This window comes from Sturnus vulgaris, chromosome 1 (genome assembly GCF_052056855.1).
Source record: "Sturnus vulgaris isolate bStuVul1 chromosome 1, bStuVul1.hap1, whole genome shotgun sequence".
In the NCBI taxonomy this organism is placed as follows: Eukaryota; Metazoa; Chordata; class Aves; order Passeriformes; family Sturnidae; genus Sturnus; species Sturnus vulgaris.
The window spans coordinates 107,566,612-107,592,423 of NC_142243.1; the positions used below are offsets into that span (position 1 = coordinate 107,566,612).

General features: G+C 37.4%; 1 protein-coding gene across 4 annotated transcripts in view; it reads left to right on the top strand.

Moving 5' to 3' along the window:
* The window catches only part of DLGAP1 (DLG associated protein 1), a 395,903-nt gene that overhangs the window by 56,265 nt on the left and 313,826 nt on the right, over nucleotides 1-25,812 (top strand). For all 4 annotated transcript variants that reach the window (XM_088173596.1, XM_088173605.1, XM_088173604.1 and 1 more), the window contains exon 2: nucleotides 24,278-24,419. The gene's annotated coding sequence lies outside the window, so the exon portion shown is untranslated. The remainder of the gene's footprint in view (nucleotides 1-24,277; nucleotides 24,420-25,812) is intronic.

Consider the following 25,812-nt stretch of genomic DNA (forward strand, 5'->3'; position numbering starts at 1 on the left):
GTAAATTTTAGCTATGTTTAGAAGAGCTGTTCAGTGCATCTTAGCAATTAAAGCTGACACTATTGTATGCAAGTGCCAGAAAAATTCTTTTTAATACACAGTAAATTATGTCAGTGTCAGATGTAATAGGTGGGTATGGTGTGCTTGTCTGTGGCATCCTTCTCATTATGAGTCTAAGTGAAAATGAGAAGTAGTGAATATATGATTGATGAATCTATTTTTCCTTCCTGTTGAGTAGCAGTTTTATTTAAAATTACTTAGCTGATTTATTTTGTTCACATTTTCACCTGAAACTGTAAATTTTTCCTGAAAATTTTTCTGTTAGTGCTACCTGGGGTCCAAACATGCAGTGCCTATAGCTGTTTGTAAGTATTTCTGCTACTAAGGAAACCCTGGAAAGAAATTTTTCTTAGAGCACTTGATACTCTCAGTCAAAATGCAATTCTTACTATCTCTCTTGAAGTGCTGTAGTGTTTCCCTTCATGTTTAGTCAGCTTCAATTGCTAAATATAGATATGGAACCAGCACTGCCCTTGCTCAGTTAGGGTGGTTTATTTGGCACGGTAGTTTAAAGGGAATATTTCTTCACTCCATCAGGCACAGAGACTTCAGTGTTCCATGGCCATCTGTGGAAAACAAGGAATGAAGCCCCTTTCCCAGGTGCAGCAGTGGGAGATACAGCGTGGTTCTTGGTCAGGAGTTGATATGTCTGTCACAATGCGACAGGATTAAATTTGATCCAAATTTAATGCAAGCCTGAAATTCTGCTCTCAGGAAACATGGGATTTACAAATGAATTATGGAGAATTAGTAGCTATGCAGCTGGCATAACACTGTCTATTTGGACTTCAAAATGAACAGATATCTGGCAATGTGATGCAGTTACAAAAGAGGCAAGTGTTACTCTGTGAAATGTGGGGAAGTAATTGGTCTACACAACTAAATAAATGTCACTCAGGTCTCGGAGGTACTGCTGTGTCTAACTGTGGGCACTGCACTTTTCAGCAGCGGTTGAGGAATGTATTTTGGAGGGAAGGAACTTTTGTTAGAGATCTAGAACTATGTCTGTGGGGAAATGTTTTAAAATAAGCTAATTGGAAAGTGCGGTCAATATGTGTTATTGTGTAAGGTACTGCAAAAAGAGGGCAGACTACACTTGCACTCTTTCTCACTGAAATATTTAAATACCACATTAGAAAAAGCCACTTTCAGACATGGCCTACATATGTATCCTTCATCAGAGCAAAATAGTCAGCCAGAGTTTTTTATATGCCTTCCATGATTTTGTTTGTCATCCCTTTGTAGAAAATTTCTCCTTATTTACTTTTGCAGGGACTCTCTATTTTTAAGGGTTTCCTAAGAAGAAAGTATTTTCACCCTCTACTGAAAATCTCCTTATTACTTTGCAGCATATACTGAAACAGTCTTCCTGTTTTGAAACAGTCTTCTCTATGCAAACTAGTGAGCTGCAGATTTAGAGGAAAGCCATGAAAACATCCTTAAAAGAAATTCCACTATTTTTCTTCAGCAGAATGAGAAAATATTAGGTCATCTGATAAAGCTGCACTTCAGAGAGCTGCCATGGACCCTGGGAATGTGGATATGAAGGACTTTCAGTACTAGGGTTATCTTTAATTACCTCTGAATGAGAGACCGAACTTTGTTTAATATTCTCTGTTCTAAATATATATCACAATTGGGAGTAATGACAACTAAGCTAAAATGGATTCAATTCACCTTCCTGCTACTCAGTATTCACCAATTCTTTTCCTAGTTGCTTCAAAATAGAAGAAGGAATGAGACTTACATGAAGTCTGAAGGAAGACCCAAAACCAGCCAACTTAAATCCCAGATAATATTCCTGCAAAAATCTGGTGCCTCTCATAGATAACTCAATTCAACATTCTGCATCATTCACTATGCAAATGGTTGTATTAAACTGCTCTGTATTGCACTGTGGCTTTGAGCATTATCTGAGCTGAGGAGGAAACTGGCTCAAAAGCAGCACATACTATCTCAGCTAAAGAATGAGGCTATTTTTTCTCCAGTACTGCTTCATAAAGCAAAACAGAGTAGGCAGCAGTAAATTGAGCCAAAGAGGTAAAAGGTAAAATAATCACATTCCATGCTGCATCCAAACATCTTTGATTGCTTAGTGTCTGTCTTATTCAGGGCAATATGTTCCTTTCTGCTACAAGGCATGGAAGAAATCAAACAGAAATACCAGTTCTATCCAGATGATTAAGTTTGGGGAGGGAACAGAAGGCATTCAGTGTTCTGTTATTCTTCTCAGGAATAGCAGAATTCACTCTGTTTAGCACAGCAGTATGGGATCCTCCATTTGTTTTGAATTGTTTTGTTCTGAGATGGGGCAGAAGGGGGAATAGAGGAGCCAAATTAACCAGGTTGATGTGGAGACATCAGTACTTCATTTGCTAGTATTTTTGAGCAGGAACATACATGGTTGTTTTCCCCCTGTCTCTGATAAACTCCCAAGTTTCCTGGGCATGTGTACTTACAGATAGACCAAAGATATCCAGCTGACAAAACAGAAAAAGGTTTTCTTCCAGGAATCACCATTTTCACAAGGCAATTGATAATAATATGTGCTTTTCTGGAGGTATGCTCCTTAAGTCCTTGAAAAATTATCTGCACAGTTATAATTGTTTGGGTGCAAACTGGTATCAACCATCACAAAATCTTTTCTGTTTGAGATTCCCCAAATATAAATTGTAGGGGGTTTTTTTTAGCAGTTACATGTCATTTCTTGCATATTAGCATATTTCTCAAAATACTTCCAGTGGAGTAGCCTCAGTAAAGTTGAAATAAGAAGGTTCAAAGCATTAGTTGTGGTTGCCAATTTACACCAGCTTGGTTGCAAAGTAATCTGGATGAATAGGGATAAAAAACAGTTAGTGGTATTATAGAGATATTATAGAGATGTCTGGCTGTCTTATGGGTTGTCTCCTGCATGGTGTAAGATCATTATCATTAATGAATCCTGTTCTTGCTCTCTTGCTCTGCTTCAGATCACTTGCTTGAAGTAAGTCATCCATACATTTTAGAGCTCTTGAAGAACACTTCCCATCCAGGATTTTCTGAAGAAATTGATTAAGCTGAGACATTCTGGTAAAAAAATGGATGTAATTGGGCAGATTAGAGCTAGGGGCATGGGTGCATAAGGTGGTAAGGCAGTAGAGTGTCAGAAAAAAACCCAGCAAAACTAGATGCTGATAAGAGTAGGACGCAGATGGCCTGTTCCATGTCCTTCTCTAGACTTGGACTCATTATTAAAGTCCATAACCCTTCCTTTCTGGCAAGGAATTGTGAAACCCATAAAGTCAAGTGCTTGCAAATTAGGAATGTTGAGCATGTAGTTGAATCATATGGGACTAATTTAGGACCTTTGTACATACACATTATGATGCATCTGGTTAATTATATGCTTAGAGAGGCTCTCTACTTTCCACAGAACCTTTGCTGGATCAGAGCTGGATTTACTTTAGGACTGTATAGAGAGGCAGCAACTCATAGTAAAGTAGAGGACTCCAAGAGGAGTGTTTGCAACATGGCTTATTGGGTTTCTGCTTTGCCTGTGGCCCAAAATTCCTTTATGGTGCTGCAAAAATTATGTTGACATATTCTCAAGCATAACTCCTCACTCAATGTTGCTTATTTTCTGAGGGCTTTTTAATCAAGAAGTGCAGCTTGATTAACTTAAGTTAAGAACATTTATATTTGTTGCTGGGGCCAGATTAATAGGAATCGAAGGAAGGTGAAAAGTGCAATGAAACATTATGTAATCTGAAAGATCAGGCATAGTCATTCTCAAGTTTGGTTGGCCAAATGGAGCTGACAATTTTGATCATTCTTGTCTTAATCTTTGTGCTTCTGTTTTCAATGTGTCATGGACGTGAAAGTAGAAGTGCTCAGTCAGTTGTAAACAATGGGGTAGACAAAAACTTTCATTTAGGTGTGTGTGTATATATATATATGTATATATATATATATATGTCCTAAATTTCCATGTATATTTATTTGAAATATGGTTATATCTCATATTATCTAATATTGGTCTTTGCTGGTGATAACAGAATAAAGAATTCTTAAGGATGGCTTAAGGAAAACAGGAGTCTTGCTTGTGGGTTTTTGGGGAATTAAGGGTGAGGAGTGCTGCTTCTTTCTTTTCCTCTTCTTCCCCAGGAATGTCAGAGGCAGGCAGAATATGATAGAATCGCATAGGATAGAGATCCCTGGGAAGACTGAGTCAGGATGCTGTGAGCAGCAAAGGCCAAAGCACTGTTGTTCTTAGATGGCAAAGCCAGGGATGAGATGCATAATTGTCCAAAACACAGTGGAAAGGCTCAGAACAGGAGCCTGTCTGATGTAAATTACTGGTGATTTCTGGGAGACTGTGGTTGTCATGAGCACTAACCTTTTTGCATTGACTGCTCTCTGGTTTTGTTTGTTAGTGCTTTGCTCCCCTCTCCCACAGCTTGCAGAATGCTTGCAGAGGAAAGCTACATGGAAGCATGTAGCTTCAGTGAAAAGGCACTTTATATTTTATTTAACTGCCTTGAAAAGTTATTTTGTATGGAGAGCAACAGTTGAAACAAAGCAAACCAAGTCTGGGCAAACATCAGGTTTTCCTTCTTATGAGAAATAAGTAATCTCTCTGCCTAATTTTCAAAGTTCAATATTACACCTCTTGGACACTGTGTTCATGTGCCTTTGCAAGGATGAACTGATGCCAAGATTCCTAGGGTGGGGTGCTGTCTATTGTTGACCAATAGTGAGCATCAGCAAGGAAGTCATGGTCTAGTGCACTTAGAATAATGTGTTTGATTTAACTATGTCGTGCTTATTTAAAATATTTATTAATTGCATTTCAAATACTACTTCTGACTTGCTAACTTGTTTTTAATTAAATCCTTGTTAAGTTGATTGACTTAATTGAAATAAATGCAACACCCTGATGAGAACTGGGTTATTTTGAATCTAGTTAACCTTCAGATGAAAGGTTTTTTTTCTGCAGTATAATTACAACTGAGAATAGCTTATTATGCACATAATGAGTGACCTTTCATCTTGTCCAAGGTAAATAAATACACAGAGTTATTTTGTGCAAGATCAGAAAGTATGCAAGTTTTAATATAAGATGCAAACTTACTGTTTGTTTTGTCTTTTGGGGTTCTCCTTTGTTCAGAGAAACTTGCTATTTTTATCACTAAAGTTCTGAAAGACATGAGTCAGGAGAGAGGCCCTCATGTCAGGTGTTATGCAGAACCTTGGAAAGAATAAATGGGTTCAGCTACTAAATCAGGCTTCATTTTTTACTGTAACTTGTGTTTTCTAGGCTGCCTCTGGATGTCCTTGTGCTGCTACATCTTGAATAAAAATGAAGCTTCAAAACTGTAGTTGGTCTCTCTCTTTCTATCAGACTTGTCAGTTCTCTTTAAAAAAACATGATCAAAAACCCTAGTGGTTGTTGTGTAGGCCCCAAGTGCAGAATCATTCCCATCAAGGCTTCACTTGGTTCACTTTGTTTTTCAAGGCCTCTTTCATTGGGAATACTTTTGTTACTTGTATTGTTGTATATCCTCATACTTCATTTAAGTGCTGATATGGGATACAGAAATGCTGTGTTTTAATCAGTATGATAATGACTGAGACATAGCATACATATAGAGGAAATAGAGATGAAAAATATAATTATACTATAATTGACAATATCTGTGTAATATAAATCATAAAGGTAATACCACATTCTAGCAAACAGCATCAAAATGTAGAGAATAATGACTTTGCATCATGAGTAAGTCATTTGTTGCGTTCCTGGATATGTCACAGAGTGGGTCTATGAATTGTTTTCATCAGCTATAAAATAGGGAATAGCCATTCTTAGCTACTTATGCAAAATGAGTACATTTAAAACTTACATTCAAATATCTTGATGCTATTTTTTCTGTCATTATTGCTGCATGATGTAAAGTACTGAAGGTAAAAGCCAAAGTGGTCTGCTTCACTGAGTTCTGTTAGTACCAGTATCATCAAGACCCATTTGTCACCATCTGAGGAAAGGATAGTGGGATTTTATGGTCAGCAAAACAGTACCAGTTTAAATTCTGTAACGACTTTCTTCAGTGTGCCTGGAAACCTTCTTAAAAATGCAGAATAAAATCCTGCAATACATGCATTATTTCCTCAAACCTAATACGACAGGTTTAAAATTAACAGTCAAATTGAGGCCCCTTTAGAGGCAAAATGCATGTGTTACATTAGGTAGCTGCACCAAGCCTTTCCTTTGTTAGGTTTGAGGTTGTATGAACTACTGTGTGTATTGCGTCTCTCTGATCAGAAAACCACTGCTTGCACATATTTATATTGATGTGTGATGATAATGGAATGCTGATTAGTGCTGGGGAAGTCAAAAATATTTCATTCATTTGATCCAGGTGCAGACTGTAGATGAGGGAAGGGAGATGAAACCGGATTCCATATAAAACATCTTTGCATGGGCTTTTCCTCAAATTCAAAAGCAAGAGTTGTAGGAGGCAATATTTTCCTTTTATATTTTAACAGCATAGTAATGGTCCCACACACACTAGAAATCATTGCTATTGTCACCTGTCACTGCTAATCAGGCTTTCAGTATGAGCTGGTATTAAGTTGTTAAGATATCATTCAAAGTCAGGTAAAAAAGATATTAGGTGCTGATTAGCTTATGGAATGACTAAGTCCATAAGTGTTAGTTTGTCTACAAGAAGGATTTAATAATATGAAAGTCAAAACCGATGATTTCACAATGCAAGAAACATGCTCTTTTTTTTTTTTTTGCTTCAGTTGTCTGTGGCCAATATTTTCAATAATCTGACTGCCCTCCTCTTCCAGAATGATTGCTGTCTTCCTCTTTTACTTAACCCATTGCCTGAGGTTTTTTTTTCAAATCAATTGTAAAAAAGCACTTAAAAAGGCAAAATAAAGACCTTATTATTGTGTGATACACATTATGATGTTGCAAAATCAGCAGGAATCCTAGTCACCAGTTACTCATGTCCATAAGATACCAGTGTAGAATTCCAAACAGGAAATAAAAATATGACAAATCCTTGGGAGCAGCAGAGAGGGCAGAGGCATCTGAAGAGGCAGATCAGGGCAATACAGACCTACATTGAGGCAGAGAACTGTCATGCAAAAACTTCAAAATCTGGCTCTGAATTTACTTACCATGGAGATTTCCTTGGATTTATTAACTTTACATTGACTGCAGGTTGTACCACGCTAAAGGAGTTCTATGTAAATATGGCACAGTTGAGGCAGCAGGAACCCAAGCAGGAGTACCAAAATTTGGCTCTGGTGGCTCACACATGAGCATATGTTAGGGAAGTTCCTCGTCATAAGTGTAATTGTTTAAAATACAGTACCTTGGATAATTTTTTAACAAAATTCATCTTCCTTTCTGTTAGCCTTTGCTACAGCCCTTGCTGTTTGAATGGCTTGAAGGAAACAGCTGAAAACTGAAGCCTAGAAACTGCTACTGGTTTCCCAGCCTGAGCTAAATAGGCAGATGGCAAAAGTAAGCTTTTCACATGGATAGGCTACTTATATGGACCTTAAAAAGATTAAAACACCCTTTATTTTTTCATCATACCTGCAACAGCCAACTCTTTTTTTCCCTAGTTTTTTTTAATTTTTTTTCCGTTTTATTTTGGTTTTTTGTTTTGTGTTTGTTTGTTTGTTTGTTGTTGTTGTTTTGTTTGTTTCTTTTTGTATTTAAAGGTGTTCAGCTCTTTTGAAAGACTAAAAATCCGTTTGCAGTTTTTCAGGGCTTCTGAGTACTATTGCATGGTGCTTTCACCAGTAGTGGCTGAAAGTTATTGTCACTTAGCTTCCCACTTCTTGGGAAGTCTGCCTTGTGACAGGTTTGTCAACCATTGCAGCTGTCCCAACACTTCCAGGAGGCTCCTGTGCCACCCACTGCCAGCATCTTAGGGGATGTCAGTACCAATTGTTATGGGTCAGGAGTAAGGCTGCTTCTGGGTAAGGGATGTGTTTCACAGTTGGTTTGAAAAAGCTCCCATTGCATTTGTCTGGGAAGTCTTTTGTTTTGAGGATCTCTACAGCCTCTGGGTTTCCGTGGCTGTCAGTCTAATGCTGTAAATTTATACTCAGTGTTCTCTCAAAAGTCAATGATATAATTTAGTGAATTACTTTTTATAATACTTTTTTTAATACTGCATTAAGTGGTGGTAAATTATGTTGTTAAGAAAAAATAGGCTCTTCAAATCTAAAAGGTAAATTAGAAATGAGAAGAATGAAGCTCCTAAAATTCTGCATATTTCAATTCCTCTCAATTCTCAAGGGAATATATATGACTACTGTTGTACCAACAGAGAAATATTACTATTTTAATTCCTCTGATGTAGGCAATCAACTAAAATATTATACCTGTCAATTTGTCCTTGGTCTCTCTAAAGGGCCCTTATTTAAGTTTTCTTGCTCCTTATTAACTTGGTTCTACTTGGTTGAAGCTTTGAAGAGACGAAATTTCCTATCTCTGGCAAAGAATAAGATCAAAGATACGGTAGCTTGAGGCGTTGATATTTTCTTAATTGGAGAAATTTTTTTGTTCTCCTTCATGTAGAAATTAAAGGACAGCTTTATTTCCAGTCCTCTTGTTCTTTCTCATCAAGATGCTCAATTGTGAGGCTTATTTGTGAGGTTTTGGACCCTGTGGTTTTGGAATGTGGTCTCATCTTTTTCTTCTGTAAAATCTTCTGTCAGGAGCCTCTGGGGAGGAAACAGAGACTCGTTTGGTTTTTTTCCATCACAACATTGGAGGTTGTGTTATTGTGATTTTCCTTCAGAAAAAGAAGTTTCTTCTGCTTAAGCTGGGAAATGTGCTGGACAATATTACATAGTATTTAGCTCTTCTACTTATTCTTTAATTGACAAGAGTTAACATACTCATAATTTATGTAGGTTGTATGTCTATAGGCTAAAAATTAACCTATTCCTGTTCTGTCAGAATCTTCTCTTCAAGTTTCAATATCTGCCAATATTTTTTTCATATCTGAGGTCCAGTATATTCCAATTTGTAGTCACAAGGCAGTATGTTTATATTTCCTCTGAACTCCCATCAAGTTCAGAATGTTATGATTTTTGATACACTTCAAGTATTTTGAATAGAAGAGTCAATGCACAGTCAGATTTGTCCACAGTTGTTTCTTTGATGAATGCACTGAAAGAGTGGTGATTTCCTAAATATTGTTGTGGTCAGGCAGCAACCTTCCAAACAAAGGGAACATTCTGCCCTAGAGTTTCCGTGTGGTGTTGGGACTGGTGAATTAACATTTCTGTGTCCAAAGCCTGCTTCTCTAACAGGGGAGCCAGAGTCTTCATTTTTCTCTTGTTCACTGAGAATGTATAATTTTAACAACTTTTGTGCAGTCTGTAGTACAGTTGTTCTCCATCTTACCTGGAGTAGTTAAGCAAATGGAAGTTTTAATTTGCAATGTGTAAGTAATACCAGCTATGGTCTTGTCAATCATAGGCCTCTAGTAATGCTACCAAATTCTGTGTCTCAATACTTTTTAATACCCCCAGCCTAAGAAAGAGATTATTTATCTTGGCTCTGAGGCAATGTCCTTGGTGTGTATTTCCAATTGTATGTATGCCCAAGTTGCCTTGAGAGGGAGACATTTCCACCTTACTTAGCTGTAGCTTATTCTATTCCTTACAGAGATCACTTAGTGACCTCTTTTGCAGACTGTTAGCACAGTGGCAATAATTCAGCTGTTTAAAAGTTGATGATGCATTTTGTAGATATTGACTTGGCTCCCTTTTCTCAAGAACCCAAATGATCACTTTATCTTTGTTTTGTGGAGAAGAAAATGTCACTATTTGAACTGCATTGTTTTGCATTGAACATGCTGTGCCCATTCAGTTTTATGCCCCTTTGGAGAGAGGTCCTTCATTGCTCAGTACCTTATCTATTGCTGTAACACTCCATACAGAAATGAGAAGAGCTATAGCAGGTCTGTGTGTCCTTTACTAAGAGAACCCCTTGTGTTTCTGAGGAGCCTGGACTACCTCATTCCAGTAGGATTTACCAGTGATGTCAAGGGCTTAAACCAATAAAGGTCACTACATTTTATCTAGATGCAGTTGAGCATTCTTTTAGGTCAGCTATCAGGCATATATTGTTTTAGTTACAACAGATATTTATTAAGCATGTAAGCATTAGGATGTCTTAAGATCAAGGCTGGTTCATAAAGCCACAAATAAAAATGTGTCGGTGGAATGATTTAAATTAATGCAGGAAAGAAATACACTTTCCCCCCGTCTTTTATTCCACTTTGTTTACTTTGTTTTCCTTGTGACAAATTTTAGATCCTTGTTTCTGTGAGCTTAAAGGACATGTCTCTAAGTCCCTCTAATGTGATATTAGCTATGTTTTCCTTCTCTGAAAAAGATACAGTCACTCTTAGGTGATGCTGCCTTTGTTATCTTCTGTCAGCCAAGACCTGTTTGAGGAGGTAAAAGAACAGCACAAGGGCAAGATGCTTTGTGGAAAGTTGCCATGATAATTCACTTCTCAGTGAGCACTCTTAGGCAGAAGTATTCTGTATGAGTGTGTTTGAAAGACAGACCTGAAACATGGATATTTGGTCACGTAAACCTAGCTAGGGTATAAGTACCATAAGGATCAATTCAGTATTGGCAGGAAAGTGGATTAGATTGGTTTTGGCTTTGGCTTGGAGAGGAAGTAAAAGCAGTGTTAGCAAAGCAGTCAGCAAATACATAGACTTAAATAATTTTCCTCCAGAATGATAGGTGATAACTGCAAAAGAGTCTATTATCACTGATTTCCAGTAAAATCAGAAGGAATGAGGACTGAAAGATCTTATACTGATTTTGTTTTTTAAAAAATTTTCAGCTCAGACATAGCTTTGTGAAATTCTGGACCCACCGAATGGATAGAAAAATTTTAAAGATGAAATTCAACTTTTTTCTCTCCCTCTGCTTTGCTCCCTGGTTTTCCAAAGTGAACATTTTAATCACTCAGTTATGTATACAGGTCACTCTTTCAAAGGAGAAACCAATTATTCAAATAAAAAAAACCCCAACAGAATAAAAATGATACTGTATTTACTGACTTTGATAAGTGTATACATGAGCAGGCTGCTTAAGGGAGAAAAGTGCCAATCAAATGAGTAGAGGCCTTTTATTTTGAGAGTTCCTGAGTAGCTTTGAAACCAAATGTAATAGTTTATAAACTCTGCATGATCTCTGTTCTTCAATCTGGAATTTGATCTCACAGTTGCACCTCTTTCACTATTGTGAATTACAGTGAAACAAAATGAGGCCAAAGCGGTTTCTTTGGGGCTTTTCTCTGGGCCACATGATACTGTTCAATGCAGTTTGAGTATGGTGAGCATTAAGAGGACTCTGAGTAGGCAGCTACCATTTACCCAGGCATGGGTTCACTGGGGCTTGGTTTTGGGTTTTTTTTCCATTTGTTTCTGCATGTTGTGTTTTTAGAGACAATTCAGATAGTCTGAGCATTTTTCACTAGGCACTAAGTTTTGCAGATATCAAGTAGTTCTTTTCTTCCTTCCTATAGCTCCCATAGGCTTTCTTCTGTTTGCAGCAGCAGGCACTCTTGTCTTACAAGGGCCCAAGTGTTCTGCACAGGGAAGGTGCCATCTTACTACATCCGAATTCAAAACTGAGATATCTTCAAAAGAGGTAGCTTCAAAATTACTCTGTTGTAGAGTTTAATGCAATAGCTAAAAATGTATCCAAAAATAAAGATGGAGTTTCTTTGTTTTCTTTTTCAAAGTCGAAGATACCAGAAAAAAAGTTAACAGGAATTTAGGTTTCAAGACAAGCCTTAAATTCTAGCTCTTGTTTGTAGAAGGACTTCAAATCTCAGTGGATATAGAAGTAATTTAATGCATTTTTAAAAATAATATGGTTATTGCAGCCACTTCACCTTTTAGCCGGACTCTTTAGTCAGGATGTGACTCTTAACCTGAAGGATATTACCTTACAGAATAAGGATTTCCCTTCCTCTAGCCTTTCAGAGGCACCCATTGCTCATAATCATTTAAGGACACTTAAAGAAGTTCTAGGTGTCTATCTGAAAGATGTCTTCTCAACCTTTCACAGTCATGTATACACAATAATTCAAGAAAATTCTCTGGGTTTTGTTTAATCTAAACTAATTATATAGTAGTATTTCATGCATTTTCTAAATTTTTTTTTTGTGAGGCTTTATAGTTAAGCTGAATTTAATTTGTTTTACAAGTAGTTGGAGATTTCAGGAAAATAGGCCCTCCTGTCTTGTGGGCCTGTTGTTACACAACACACTTCCCAAGCAATGACTTCCTTACATGATGTAAAGGAGTGAGTGAGGATGAAAGGACAAAATGGTGAACTTCTTCTTAGGAGAAATTTCTTCTAGCAGAATTTTGAAATGTAATGCTCTTGGCAGAAAGCTTTATTTCTGGCTTTTTGCTTTTTTGCTTTTTGTGATGATTAATGAGATTGATGAAAAGTTTTCCAGTTTCTCTTCTTCATCACAATATATTATTCACTCTTGCCAGATTATGCAAGCAGAATATGGAAAAACAGCAGAGGTTTGGCTCCATTTCACTGCTGATGTTGCTCTAGCACATCTGATTTATTTGCTTTTAAAGCTTTTGGTAAAATATTCTGTTAGCCACTTAACAATGGGGATTTGTTTTGCTTTAAAATCTAGGAGTATTTGAGGCTACATAACACCTAAATTCACTCTCCAGTTATGTTCATTAATGGTGTGGTTTTGTCTTAAACTGATTAACTGTGTTTGCAAAATGATGCTTGAATGCAGACCTCACCTGGCATTCTAAGGCTAATTTTTTTTAGCTAAAAAACGTAGTTATTATATGTGAATCGTATAACATATCTCTTATACCATACACATTTCTTTGTGAATTATTATTTACACTGGGATTCTGCAGTGATCATAGTTTCTCATCTCATTTTACATATTCTCTGATTACTCTGGGATTTCTTCTGTAGCTAAGCATATATTTCTTTTGCAGCTCAGAATATATTCTCAGAAGTACTTTAAGTCAGTAATGTTCCTTTCTTCTGTTTACTAAAAGGCACTGAAAACAGGATTACTTAGGAATGAGGTTTCATGAGGGCTGTACTTTCTGAACCACAAGGCTGTTACCATGCAGTGATAGGACAAGGAGGAATGGCTTTAAACTGAAAGAGGGCAGATTTTAAATTAGATAATTAGTATGAAAATCTTTACTGTGAGGGTGATGAGGCACTGGAAAAGGGTACCCAGAGAAGCTGTGCATGTCCCATCCCTGGAAGTTTTCAAGATTAGGTCGGACGGAGCTTTGAGCAGCCTGGTCTAGTGGATGCTCTCCCTGCTCATGGCAGGGGGAGTTGGAACTGAAGAACCTCTGGAACAGATTGCATTTAGAGGTTGTAGAGTCTTCCTCACTGAAGATATTCAAGAATTGTCTGGACACAACTCCATGCAATGTAGCAGGGAGGAAGGAACAGATCACTCACGGTGATCCCTTCCAACCTGACTTATTCTGTGATTCTCTGGTCTTTAAGGTCTCAGCCAAAGCAACAATTCAATGATTCTATTAAACAAATGCAACATGGTCCAGCTATCAGTAAAATATGATTAATATTTAATTTAGTACCTTAACTCATTACTTATTACTTATGTTTTTGTTGCAAGATGAGAACTTGTAGGAAGGTTCAATGTTTCTTCTGCTTTTATATTAGAAATACATTTTGGTCCACTAATTTTATGAGATTGTATGTTTTTGTAGAGAAATACTAGTAGTTTTCCCAGAATAGAATGAGCCTGAGATTGTCTCTCTCTTAATGCTAGGACAAGCTATTGCACAGCTGGAACAGTGTCAGAAGGTCAAGACTAAGGAGTGACAGCTATCGAGACAGATTTATCTAGGTCATTTGCTATCTGTTTACAGCTGTGCATCAGGGAAGTCATAATAACAGAAATAATGTTCTTTGGAATACTACTTCAATTAGGTTATGTTTATTCAAGCAGCTGATTCCATTATCAAAATCATATTTAGAAGAATTTAAAAGTACACAGGAAAACAGAGAGCTGTGTAGAGGAGGCATTTATGTGTAACATACATCAAAATCTGCCATAATTAGAACGTTTGCTCATGTCAAGCCTGATAAATTATTAAATGATTAACAAACATTTTCTTATCATGAAAACGTATTTCTCTGGGAAAGAAAGAGGTGGAAATTTTATTCTGCTTTCTTGTGTATGTTGTACTGCTTCTTTAAGGCCACACAGTGTCTCTACCTATCTGTTTTCAGATAACTGTTAGAGGACAAAAATGGCTCAGGAGTTCAGGCTTAGTAAGTAGCAATGATATAGCAGTAAATGTCAAAGACAAATAATGGTTCTTTCTGCAGTCATACTGCTGTGAAGTAACAGTTTGCCAGGTTTTATTTATGTTTCCCAGAAAGACAGTGAGCTCTAAGGCCTCAGACTGTGGGACTTTTTCCAGTAGTCTCTTACTCTACCACTAGATTAATGAGATTTTTAGCTAGGTGGAAACAACCCATTTAATAAAGTTTTGACATTCAAACCTCGTGTCCCATTTTAAGCTCTTGTTTCAACATCCTCAGCACTTCCCACTAATGAAACAAATTCTCAAAGAAATGCTAAAGGGATCCAAAGTAAAGTAGTTCTGGGTATTGTTTGGGGATATCACTGTTACCTGGTGTTATACTGTTAGTGATAATTACACTGCATTTCCAATTGGCTTTTGGTTGATCATGCCTTTCAAGTGGCTTTGCCTACAGCCTCTGGTAGGCTATTTACTGTCCATGAATTTTTCAATCTCATTTTTAATTTTTTATAGTCTTGGATTCTTTAATATCTTATGAGTTCCTTGATTGACATGTACAATCTCTGCAAATTTTGTTCCTTTGGTTAATTTTAAACCTTCTGGTTGGTCATATGGCAGCACCAAATTTTTGAGTTATAGAAGAGAATAATGGCTCTTTGGCCATGTTTTATGAATTCCTAGTGGTATGCAGATCATTAAGCAGTATACAAAAATGCATTCATTGTCTTCTGAAGACTACAGTTTTACAGATTTCCTCATCCATGCCTATAGTACTTTATAGGCATATTCTGGTACTTTACATCCTAAGAGAAAAAAAAGTCTGATATTACAGAAAAAGCATATTTCAGGTCATTCCAAAGAAGATTCTTAGAATCTGAAATGTACTCCAAACTTTGCTGGTGATTTGATACTTTACCTTAGGCAAGGTATTTTGGGGTTTTTTTGCCAGAGCTTCTTAATTAGTTCATTGCCTGGCTTGCCTTTATCAACTTTTTAAAAACTTTCTAAAATGTTTTATTATGGTCACAGAGAACATCAAAATAATATTTCAGCTCAAATCTAAGGTGTCTGTATACACAGCAGTAAAGATGATTTCCAAGGAAATCTGTGAAGTAATTAAACGACTTTTTCTACCAAGCAAAGTTGTTAGGTTCTGCAAAGACATACAACACCATGTGTGTCCCCCTTCTCCTGCTACCAGGAAAGAAATCTGGAGCTTAGAAACCTTAAAATTCTGTCAGATGGCCATAATTTGCTGATATCACTTGTAATTCTTGTCTGTCTGCATCTTTCAGGAAAATTTAATCTTGAGCCTTCAAGGGGACAATATGCAAACCCTGCTTGTTCTGTATAGTTACAGTTCCCTGCTGCCTTCTCAGCTTCCTCTTCTGTTTTCTTCCTTATTTCAGGTGTTGAAACAACTTTAATTGATTTTTCAGTTGTGTGGTCCACAGGCCTCAGAGGTGTGTCTACTAAGGAGCATTTAAAGGTGACAAAGAAGCACAGAATCATATATTTATATAGCTCTGTCTGTCTGTGACATTTTAAAAGATATTCGGATATTAGCTTAAAATTCTTGAACTCTGCCCTGCGAGAAGCTGTTGGGAACCAACATTTCAGGTTGTAAAACTCACTGTAGAAGAGCATCTCACCTACCTTTCGGCTGACTGGGAAGTGTCATTGCTCTTCCTTAACTCAGCAGTGATCAGCCCCTGACTCTTGCTGTGGGGAAAAGAATGATGACTCTTTACCTGCTGTTATCTGCCATGAGCAACTGGAGAGAGCGGGAGTGAAAGCATTTTGGCTGCACCCTGCTGTTTGTTTGGGAGGAGGAGTGACTGAGAGCACAGGGTGAATCCTGTGAAAAGGGCAAATGCAGCCAGCTCATCCCAGTTCACTTTGCAGTGCAGATGTAACAAAATGCTTGATCTCTGCCTCTCTTAGAGAAGCTGGAGGTTTCTGCTCACCTCAAACAGGTTGTAAAGTACTTGCTCATACTGGCTTTTCCTGTGGCTTGTCTGTTCTTAACAGCTACTGATGGTTTAAAATGTATTCAAGTATTCATTTGAATTTGAGATGTGAAAAATATGGAGAAAAATTGGGGAATATGCAGCACCAGAAGAGGAGTGGAGTCAGTCAATACTGGTTTTAGAACAGAGCACATGCAGTCCATATTAAGTTGATTTTGTAGCACTTGGAAACTTGTTACTATCCTGACAGTCTCCAAAATAGATCCTTCGCATTTGCCGGATGAAAAACGTGTAAAATCTTGGAATGAGGGAAAGAAAAAGACAGTATGTGAAAGAAGGAAAAAAAGAGAATGTTCTCCAAAGTGCATACTTCATGTAAAATTCTGCATTTAATCAAATGAGAGCGTTCTGTTAGTAATAAAGACTTAATCCACTTCCTTGCTAGATGCCAACTTTAGCAACATATTATCAGAACATAAATTCTTTATATAAGTATTGGAAAGTTTCATTAAATTGTACTCTAAAGCACCATATAAACAGAGGCATCCATTTACTACTATCCTTGGACCAAAGTGACTAATTTGGTGTTAGGAGACAGTTACCAGTGCTGTATCCTAGGCACTTACCAGTGCTGTATTCTAGGCAGTAGTATTCATTCATGAGATTTTTAAGATCAAATAAGAAAGTTTAAAATGTATATTTATAATAGAATGAACCTTTACAATAACAAATACATATCTTGCTTATCTTCTTTTTTGTGTGTTTGGAGACCTCTGCAACTTTTATGTTTTGTTTTGAAAGTGAGATTTACATATTTCAGTTACAACAAAACCCAACACAATCCAAGATAGAGGATTCAATGGTAGAGATTGTAGATTTTACACTAGTATTGCTCCTTTTCTACCCATATTCATAGCAACCCACAGTTCAGACTGGATGTCAGGCTTATATCTCAGTCTGTGTTTTTCCTCTGATACTGTTCAGTGTATTGTTATGATATAGATATATTGGGGGACTTAATAAAATAGTAACATCCATTTCTCTCAGTGTGAAAGTGCAAATTAATGGTTAAAGACAGATAATGAGCCACAATTCTTGGTTCTATTCTGGGCTGTGAGCTGACTCACTACATAATCTTACTCAAGTCATTTAAATTCAGGTGAAATAGGCCTCACTGAGCTGATAAGAAAATGCAGGCTTCAGCCTTTCTTTCTTGCTGGATTTTTCTATACAATTCTGCCCCTCTGTAATCAGCATAATTTTAATACTATTTTGCTCCATAGGATCCTTGTAATATATGTTTAATAAATTTATTTTCCTCTAAATCCTTTATTGAAAGATACTTTTTTTTTTTTTTTCTGATAGAAGTAGGCAGGTAAATATTAGCCTGTTCTGTGGAGATATGTTTTCTGAAATGATCTTCTTCTACATCCAGAAAAAAATGACCTTTCAGAAAGCAGTGACACCCATAATTGCCCATCAGGGTTGCTACCTGGAGCTCTGTCTTATTCTGATTTGCAGTAAGCTAAATGATTTGTGATACACAAGTCAGGCCAGAGAATATTTGCTCTCCACTGGAAAGTGTACCTCTGTCACTGGTGTGTGAATATGCAAGAGATCTTTGCTTTTAATTCCAGTATGTGAACTGGAAATCAACATATTGATCACTTTTGCCAAGTAGATTTGTTTTTCAACTATGCCCAGCTGACTGGGGAGAGTAAGAAATTGTCTTAGAATGACTTCACATGACCATACATCCCAGCAGTGGGAATGGCAGCACAAGCAGTGGTGATTCATTCCCTCAGCACTGAAATTGCCAGCGTTCAGAGGAAAAGGATCACTTTTGAACAAAGAAATGTCTTATCCCACAGAGAGTACAGACATTATAGAGTTATTAATCAGGGCAGTCATCCTGAAAGCAGATTTAACTGCAGGATTTCATGTAGAGGAAAACCAGAACTACAGTAGGAAGCGATTGAGGGCTCAAAGTAGTGGATAGAATGGCATATTTTAAGGACTCCTTAAATTACACCTGGGGAAAGGTTCACTCTGTGCATGCCAATGAAATCATTCCTGTTTGTGTGGTTCACAGTTTTCTTTGGATGGCAACTACCCAGTAAAGTAATTGCAGCTGGTTGTAAAACAGGAAGACTACCAGTTTAATTTGCTCTCTTTTCCACTTCACTATCACCTCAGGCTGTTTCTTTGCAATATTTTGTATGCAAAGCTAAGTCATCCTCATCGTTAGTGAGATGGGAGACCTCAAAGGAAAACTATGAACTGGCAGGTAACTATAGTGGTGACTTTTTGGTTTTTTGCCTGCTAGCGCTCCTTCTTTGTACTCAATTCAGCAGCATGAGCTGGGAGTTAAGGATTTCATAGCACTGAAGCAGCAATTGTCTTTATGAATCATAAAGCTGAGGTGCTATTCTCCTTTGGCCAATGCAAAACAATTCAGTTAATTTGGAACACCCTGGTTCAGCTTCCCTTCTTTTTGGAAAGTGCCTGAAGTAGAGCAAGCCAAATTCCTACCTTGTCATCTGGATGTTGTTGTAGTTCAACTGAGGAAAAAGTAATTTTGCATAGATCAAAATGGTTGTTAAGTTTTTAAGGGACATCTGGACCACAAGGATGACTTAGAAGTTGGATAAGGTAGCTGAAGGCCATTTAGTTTTGAATATCTCCAAAGGTGCATATTCCACAATCTCTCAGAATATCTCACTTCAGGGTTCGGCTACTGTGATGGTCAAAGAGGTGATTAGTATCCCTTGGTCTGCAAATGCTCCAAGTAGAAGAGAGTTGCTTTGCTTTTTCCCAACTAAATCTTGTTTTCATACTGCCTCCTGCCTGCAGATGAAGTAAAGTTTAACTGCTCAGGCTTTAGGGACTTCCAGGCTAACAGTACTGAAGTTGTTTGGAGTCCAGCTAGTCATGGTTTATGTCTGTGAAATTTTTCAGGTTCCAGAATATTAACTGAGTCAGTAAGGCCTGTGTTCAGTGTAGCCTGTCATCAGTGGGTCTGTAAGTTTAATAAAGATTTTGCTTCCCAGAATGGAAGGATGGTGGGTGTACTGAAAACAGATCTTTATTCTGATTAAAGTTACAACAGAATAGGGGCAAGCAGAAATTACAGAAATTCTGAAACTAATTCTTGGAAGCTTAGAAGTCTTGGCAGTGCAATTAAAGCTTTCAGAGACGTACATTTGGAAAAGACATCCTGAAACTCATTCATATTTATCATAGTTTATAAAATTGCAGGTTACACTGACCTGCATTTCTGGTACTTCTTGAAAGGCATGTGGTTTCACCGTTTACTGATATCTTAGGAATTTATTTTTACTTTCTTTATGCCTTTATACCTGTAAAAAGTGTTTTGTAGCATAGTCATTTTGATTTGGTATCTCTTTTAGTACCCATTCTGCACAAAGTATATCTATCTACACAATGTAGAACATAGTACGTAATCAAGCATTTTATACTTTCTTAGACAATATCAAAAAATTTTATTCTCTTTAGAGTCTTAATGTATTCGAGCTTGGATATTATATTAGTTTCCTCTTTCTGGTTCCTTAGGTGATGAAACTTGGGTAATGAAATTCTAACCTTGGCATGATTTCTCCCAAGTATCTAAAAGATGTGCATGTTAAAAGTGAAAAATTGTTCCAAATATGTCAAGGTATTAATTTTTATTTAATGTCAGAAATATTTCCATCCTTAGTAATGTATATTATACTTGAAAGCTCCCATTTCATTTACCACTATAAAATCCTGTTTCAAACAGTCTAAATTCTTGGTGTACTAGTTTCAGAAAGTCATAAGCCAGTATTTTATTAACAACCATGGCATTGGTTGCTCAGGGATAGATTTTTATTTGTTCTTAAAGGAGTGTTCTGTGATCAGTCCATGTTATCGTGGAGCTCATTCTGTCTCCCGCTGACATGGATTTCTATTCTTCCTCTGATGTTACAGTGGAGATTGACATCCTGTAGCACTACATTTAATGAAAGAAAGACTTCAGAATTAAGAAATAACTACAGTGCTGCAACAATGCAGTTTCAAGTAGTCATTCCTTCTCAGTGCATACGTTTGTAAAATTGAGGTTGAATCTGTGGATACATCTTTGCTGAAAACTTCATAAACCATTTTCTGCAAGACAGAGAGGTTTTACTAATTTCAGCACCAAATTGTCATTTACCTGACATTTACCTGCTTTTCTGATTGACATTTTTTCTCCTAAGCAATTTTACCTCTAACACACCTCATTTAGGCTAGCTGTCTGTTAGAAATGTGTTTCAGCTTGGTCACTTATGGCACCAAGACTAAACAAAGCTTTTCCATTTTGTGTTATCATCCTTCTGTGATTATGGAATAATATGTGCTGTATCCTCACCTCCTTGGAAGATACATGAGATTTCAGTAGTCTCACTAAATTCTTCCGCTACATTTGTATTGACCCACAAATGAGATGCAGCATGAAAGGGGTTAGCTACTGAGAAATTCCTACTGGAATCAGCTGCTGATTTTACAACTGTTAATACTGAAGTTGTTATCTCTGTGTTTTTATTGAGTCTTATTTCTGAGCGTATGCAGCATATTCCCTCTCCATAAATAATGATCAGTTTAACTTATTGCATAATGGAGAGATGGGAACATCTTCCTGACTTTCCCACTGGGGCCTCTTGCACTTCTAAACCTGCAGAAAGGAAACTATCTTTGGTAATCAAAAGATGTATATGCCCAATTGTATAAAGGGAAAGACAGCCTAAATCTGTGTCTCAGTTTTTCCAACAGCTGACAATTTGTTATTGTACATTAATTATGGCCCAGCTCATAGGAGGATCTAGGAGATAATTTATATGGAGGAAATTGTTGCTGCTTTACTGAAAAAGGAAAAAAAACCATCCCAGTTGTTTTAGCTATAAAACTTTCCACACCTGGGTTTTCATCCTGGCTTTCTTGAAAATCCATCTATACAGGTGTGCACTTGCATTTCTCTGAGTGTATTGCTTTTACCTATCTACCCTTCATGGCACTTTTTAGCTCACAGTAAGGGCAACAAAACAAAGTGAAATGCTATTTGTTTTGCGGAATTCTTATTCACAGCAGTTTCTAATTCATATTGCTGATATGCTTTTGGGAAATTTCATGTCTGGAGAGAGTTAAACAGACAGCTGAAGCATTTATGGGTGCCTCAGTTCAGTCAGTACAGAAGTTATATAAAATGCATTTCAAATAGCCCATTTGTAAATAATGTTGGTTTGCTGTATTTCCTATAAAACGTTACATACTTTTTAACTGATGTCATTCAAACAGGACAGCTGATCACAATGCAGCTGCCTTTGTATTATTCAGTGGTTTAGTGGTGGATGGTGGTAAATTTATGGTTGGACTCAAGGATCTTAAAGGTCTTTTCCAACCTAAGTGATCCTATAATTATATGCTTGTGAGCATAGTCATTGCTTTCATTATACTTTATTTGCAAATAGGCAAATGTATCTGGGGATATTAAGGGGAAGCAAACAGCTGAGGGACAGTGGCCTTACCTTTAATTTTGTGAAAAAATGGTGGAAATAAAGTATGGAGAGTGCTCCCTCGAGGGAAGAAAGGCCTTGACTTTTTTTTTATTTTTAATGACATTAGCATAAAACACTGATATTTAGAACAAACACACTTTGAGGTTTCCTTCCTTCTCAAAGGCAGAAGAAAATTCTTCCCATTTGTGCTTTCTCTTTTATTCCTATACAAAACCAAACTTTTCTCTTTTCCTTACTTTTAAACCAAATTTTTATTAAGTTCTTCTTCATGTTTCCATTGTTTCCTAATTATTTCTTCTTCTTTGAGCTATAATTAATCCTCAGTATCAGACCATATTACTTGGTGTTGCTGGATGCCACTATTTGAAATTTACCTCAACCGGTCTTTTCCTTGCTTTCCTTACTCCAATGAGTGTTAACAATTTCTAAAAACCTGACAAGAATCTTAAATGTCTAAATGGTACATTTATTGTGAGGCACAATGAGTATGCCAGCATCACAGCAAAAAGAAAGAAAGTAAAACAAGTCATTTGATGACTGAAATGAGAAGGGGAGAAATATATCCACTGTTTACTTGCTTTTGCTGTGGACTGTGTGGTATTAGATAGAGGATATGAATTTTATTTGTTGTGTCATTATTTAAATAAGCAGTTATTTCAGAAACAACTATACATCTTTATATGAAACTTTAGTTAATTAAATGCTTTGCAATACCTGCTGTCTTCAGGATGTTGAGCGGCTGGTGAGTCATAGTTATCGAATTTCACTGTTATTTTCTAAACCCAATTCTGTCTTATTTTGCTGTGTGTATTGAAGTCCATGTCTAGGCCTCTTCACTGATTCCATGTGATTCTTTCCATATTCAGCAGCCTTGCCTTTCCTTTTCTTTTCGGGAGCTTTTAAGATTGACAGGTTATGCAATTATTAGTTGCAAGTCCAAAGATGAATATCTGTTTGCTTCACTCCTAAATGCTAAAGACTGTTTCTAAGATTTTAGAATTTTCTTCATAGTTGAACATGTTGTCTCCAATCCTTTAAATTCGTCTCTCTTACTAGTAAATTATTCTAATAATAAAGTACCTTTTTAGCAAATTGTTTGTTGGCAAAATGCTTGCACTGGGTGTGTTTAACCAAGGTTTCTCTCAAAGAAGTTTGGAAAATTCTTAAAACAACTGAAATTACCTTCTCAAGCAATACTTGGGTGGATCACTGTGCCCTGGCAGTTGTCTGCCCTGGCATGATTCTGGATATCTCTAGTTACCTCACTGGCACAGTAGGCAGAACGAGTTGTTACTTGGCAGTGTGTTTCAGAAAATGTTATATATAGTAGAAACAGATGTGCAGACATGGTAGATTCTTATTTCAGTCAGAGTTACTGTGTATGATTTGTTTTTACTTGCATCTCCTACTTTGCTAAGTATTCAGGGATAAATTGTGTTGATTTAGTGAAACTGTCCCAGATTACTGATATTTTGGGCTAAGGCCAATAGTGAGGCTCAACAAGGCCAAGTGCCAGGTCCTGCTCTTGGGTCACAACAACCCCATGCAGTGCTACAGCCTTGGGAAGAGTGGTTGGAAAGCTGCCCAGTGGAAAAGGACCTGGGAGTGTTGGATGACAGCAGCCAAAAATGAGCCAGCAGTGCCCAGGTGTCCAAGAAGGCCAGTGGCATCCTGGCCTGCATCAGCAGCAGTGTGGCCAGAAGGAGCAGGGCAGGGATTGTCCCCCCATCCTGGGCACTGGTGAGGCCACACCTCCAGTGCTGTGTTCAGTTTTGGGTCCCTCACTACAAGAAGGACATTGAGGGGCTGGAGTGAGTTCAGAGAAGGGCAACAGAACTGGAGAAGGGTCTGGAGAAAAGTCCTGTAAGGAGCAGCTGAGGGAGCTGGGAGTGTTAATTCTTTAGAAAGGGAGGCTCAGAGAGGACCCTCTCTCTATGAGTACCTGACAAGAGGTTGTAGAAAGGTAGGGGTCAGTCTCTTCTCCCATGTGACTATCAATGGGACTAGAGGAAATGGCCTCAAGTAGTGCAAAGGAAGACTTAGATTGGCTTTAAGGAAAAGTATCTTAATGGAAAGGGTTGTCAAGTATTGGAACAGCCAGCCAACAGTCCAGGAAAGTTGTGAAGTAACCATCCCCGGAGGTATTTTAAAGACATATGGCACCTGTGGACATGGTTTAGTGGTAGATTCAGCATAAGTTTAACATTTTAATTTGGTTTTAAATATCTTTTATAATCTAAAAAATTCTCTTATTCCATATGTACTTGTTGCTTAAAATGAAATTTCATCAATCAAAACTCTTTTGTCCTCCTCAGCTATATTTATATTTGTTTGTTTGTTTGTTTTTTCTCCTTGGCAGCCTAAAGCATCACAAGGGCCGTATTGTTCAGGATTTCAGAGAGCAATCGTTTATCTTTGTGGATACAAGTAAACGGACAATGGTGTCCCGACCATCTGCTCAAGCTGCTTGAGAACTGTCGTCTGTGCAAATGGCATGAAAGGTAATTTAACCTCAGAAGGTGCCCACAGAGCTCCAGTTCTGTTTACCATTGTGTCTTTGCCAGTCTAAAAATAAATCCTGCTGAACAAAAACATCCTTTTTTCTTTCCTAATTTAAAGAACAAATCATCATCAGAGCTAATTTCAGCTAATTTCACCACAAGGGGTTGTTTTTCCTTTCTAGTATTTTTTTAAGTAGCAGATAGGTTTCCTGGGATAAATGGTATCTGTCTTATAATTGTGTTTGTTGCTGTAGGAGGCTGTTGTTTTTCAGAGTACAAAATAGGGTATAATCATGGAGTGGTACTCAGTGCTGAGTGATACACACTTTCAACATATCAACTCTAATTCTGCCATGACCCCTTGTTATTTTGTTTTGCCAGCCACTTTGTTTAATTGAGGAAAGCAGCTCTGCTAGTAAGCAAGTTTTTGTTTGCAAAGGAGTATTCTGTCCTGAAAATGACGAGTGCCTTTTCTGGATGCCCTCTTTCAAAGCCTCACTTGAAGTAGTTTCAGTGTCTGGTCCTAGTGAAACTCTGAAAAGATTGAGTAAAAAACCAGTAAAAAACTCTTTTGGTGTATATATATATATATATACACATATATATTTTTTTAAATATATATAATTTTTATATATATAGTAGCCAAATGAGGAAAAAGCAGTTCCTTTCTCAAATTCAATAAATAGGCTAGAAAAGAAGGGCTTGACATTCGTCTCACTGTCAATGGTTCTGCAGTTCCTACTGGCTGTGGTGGTTACTCTCAGGACCAGCAAAAGCAGCTTCTGGGTGCTGCCCCAGAACGTGAAGCTCTGTATTATCTTCTGCCGTCTGCTGTGCTGATTTCTTCTGTTCAGTGCTACAAATAAAGCAGTTTCTGACTCTCCTTCATGGTCTCTTTGCTCCTGCTTTGTGGTAGGTCAGCCTGGCCCATGATGTGAGACTGTTTTCTGGCAAAGTCTGGAGGTCAGATCACACCTTGTAGAGCATGTTCTCTGGGATGCTGTGGCTGTGCAGACATCTTGCATGCTGCCGTGGGAGGAGAAGTAGAAAATGCATTTGCCTGGCTGCTTTGTCAGATAACTTGTTCTGAGGGCACGTGGGAATGTCAGCAGCAGAAAGAAGGTAGATAAAATCTGTATTCAAGAATCAAACTTGGATTAAATGAAAAATGACGACAGTGGTGTCTGAGAAGTATGTCTCATCTGGTTTTGTTGCTTCTTTAGCTACACTGGTTTAGCTAACCTAGTAAAATATAGTGTCTTACTGTAAAAAATACATTCTGGACAGAAAAATGGACCAGTTTCTTGATTTAATTGCTAAAGAGTATCCAGTCTTGATGGTGGCAAACTTTTGCTCCAACTTAACAACATAAGCCTGATTCATACTTTTCTTG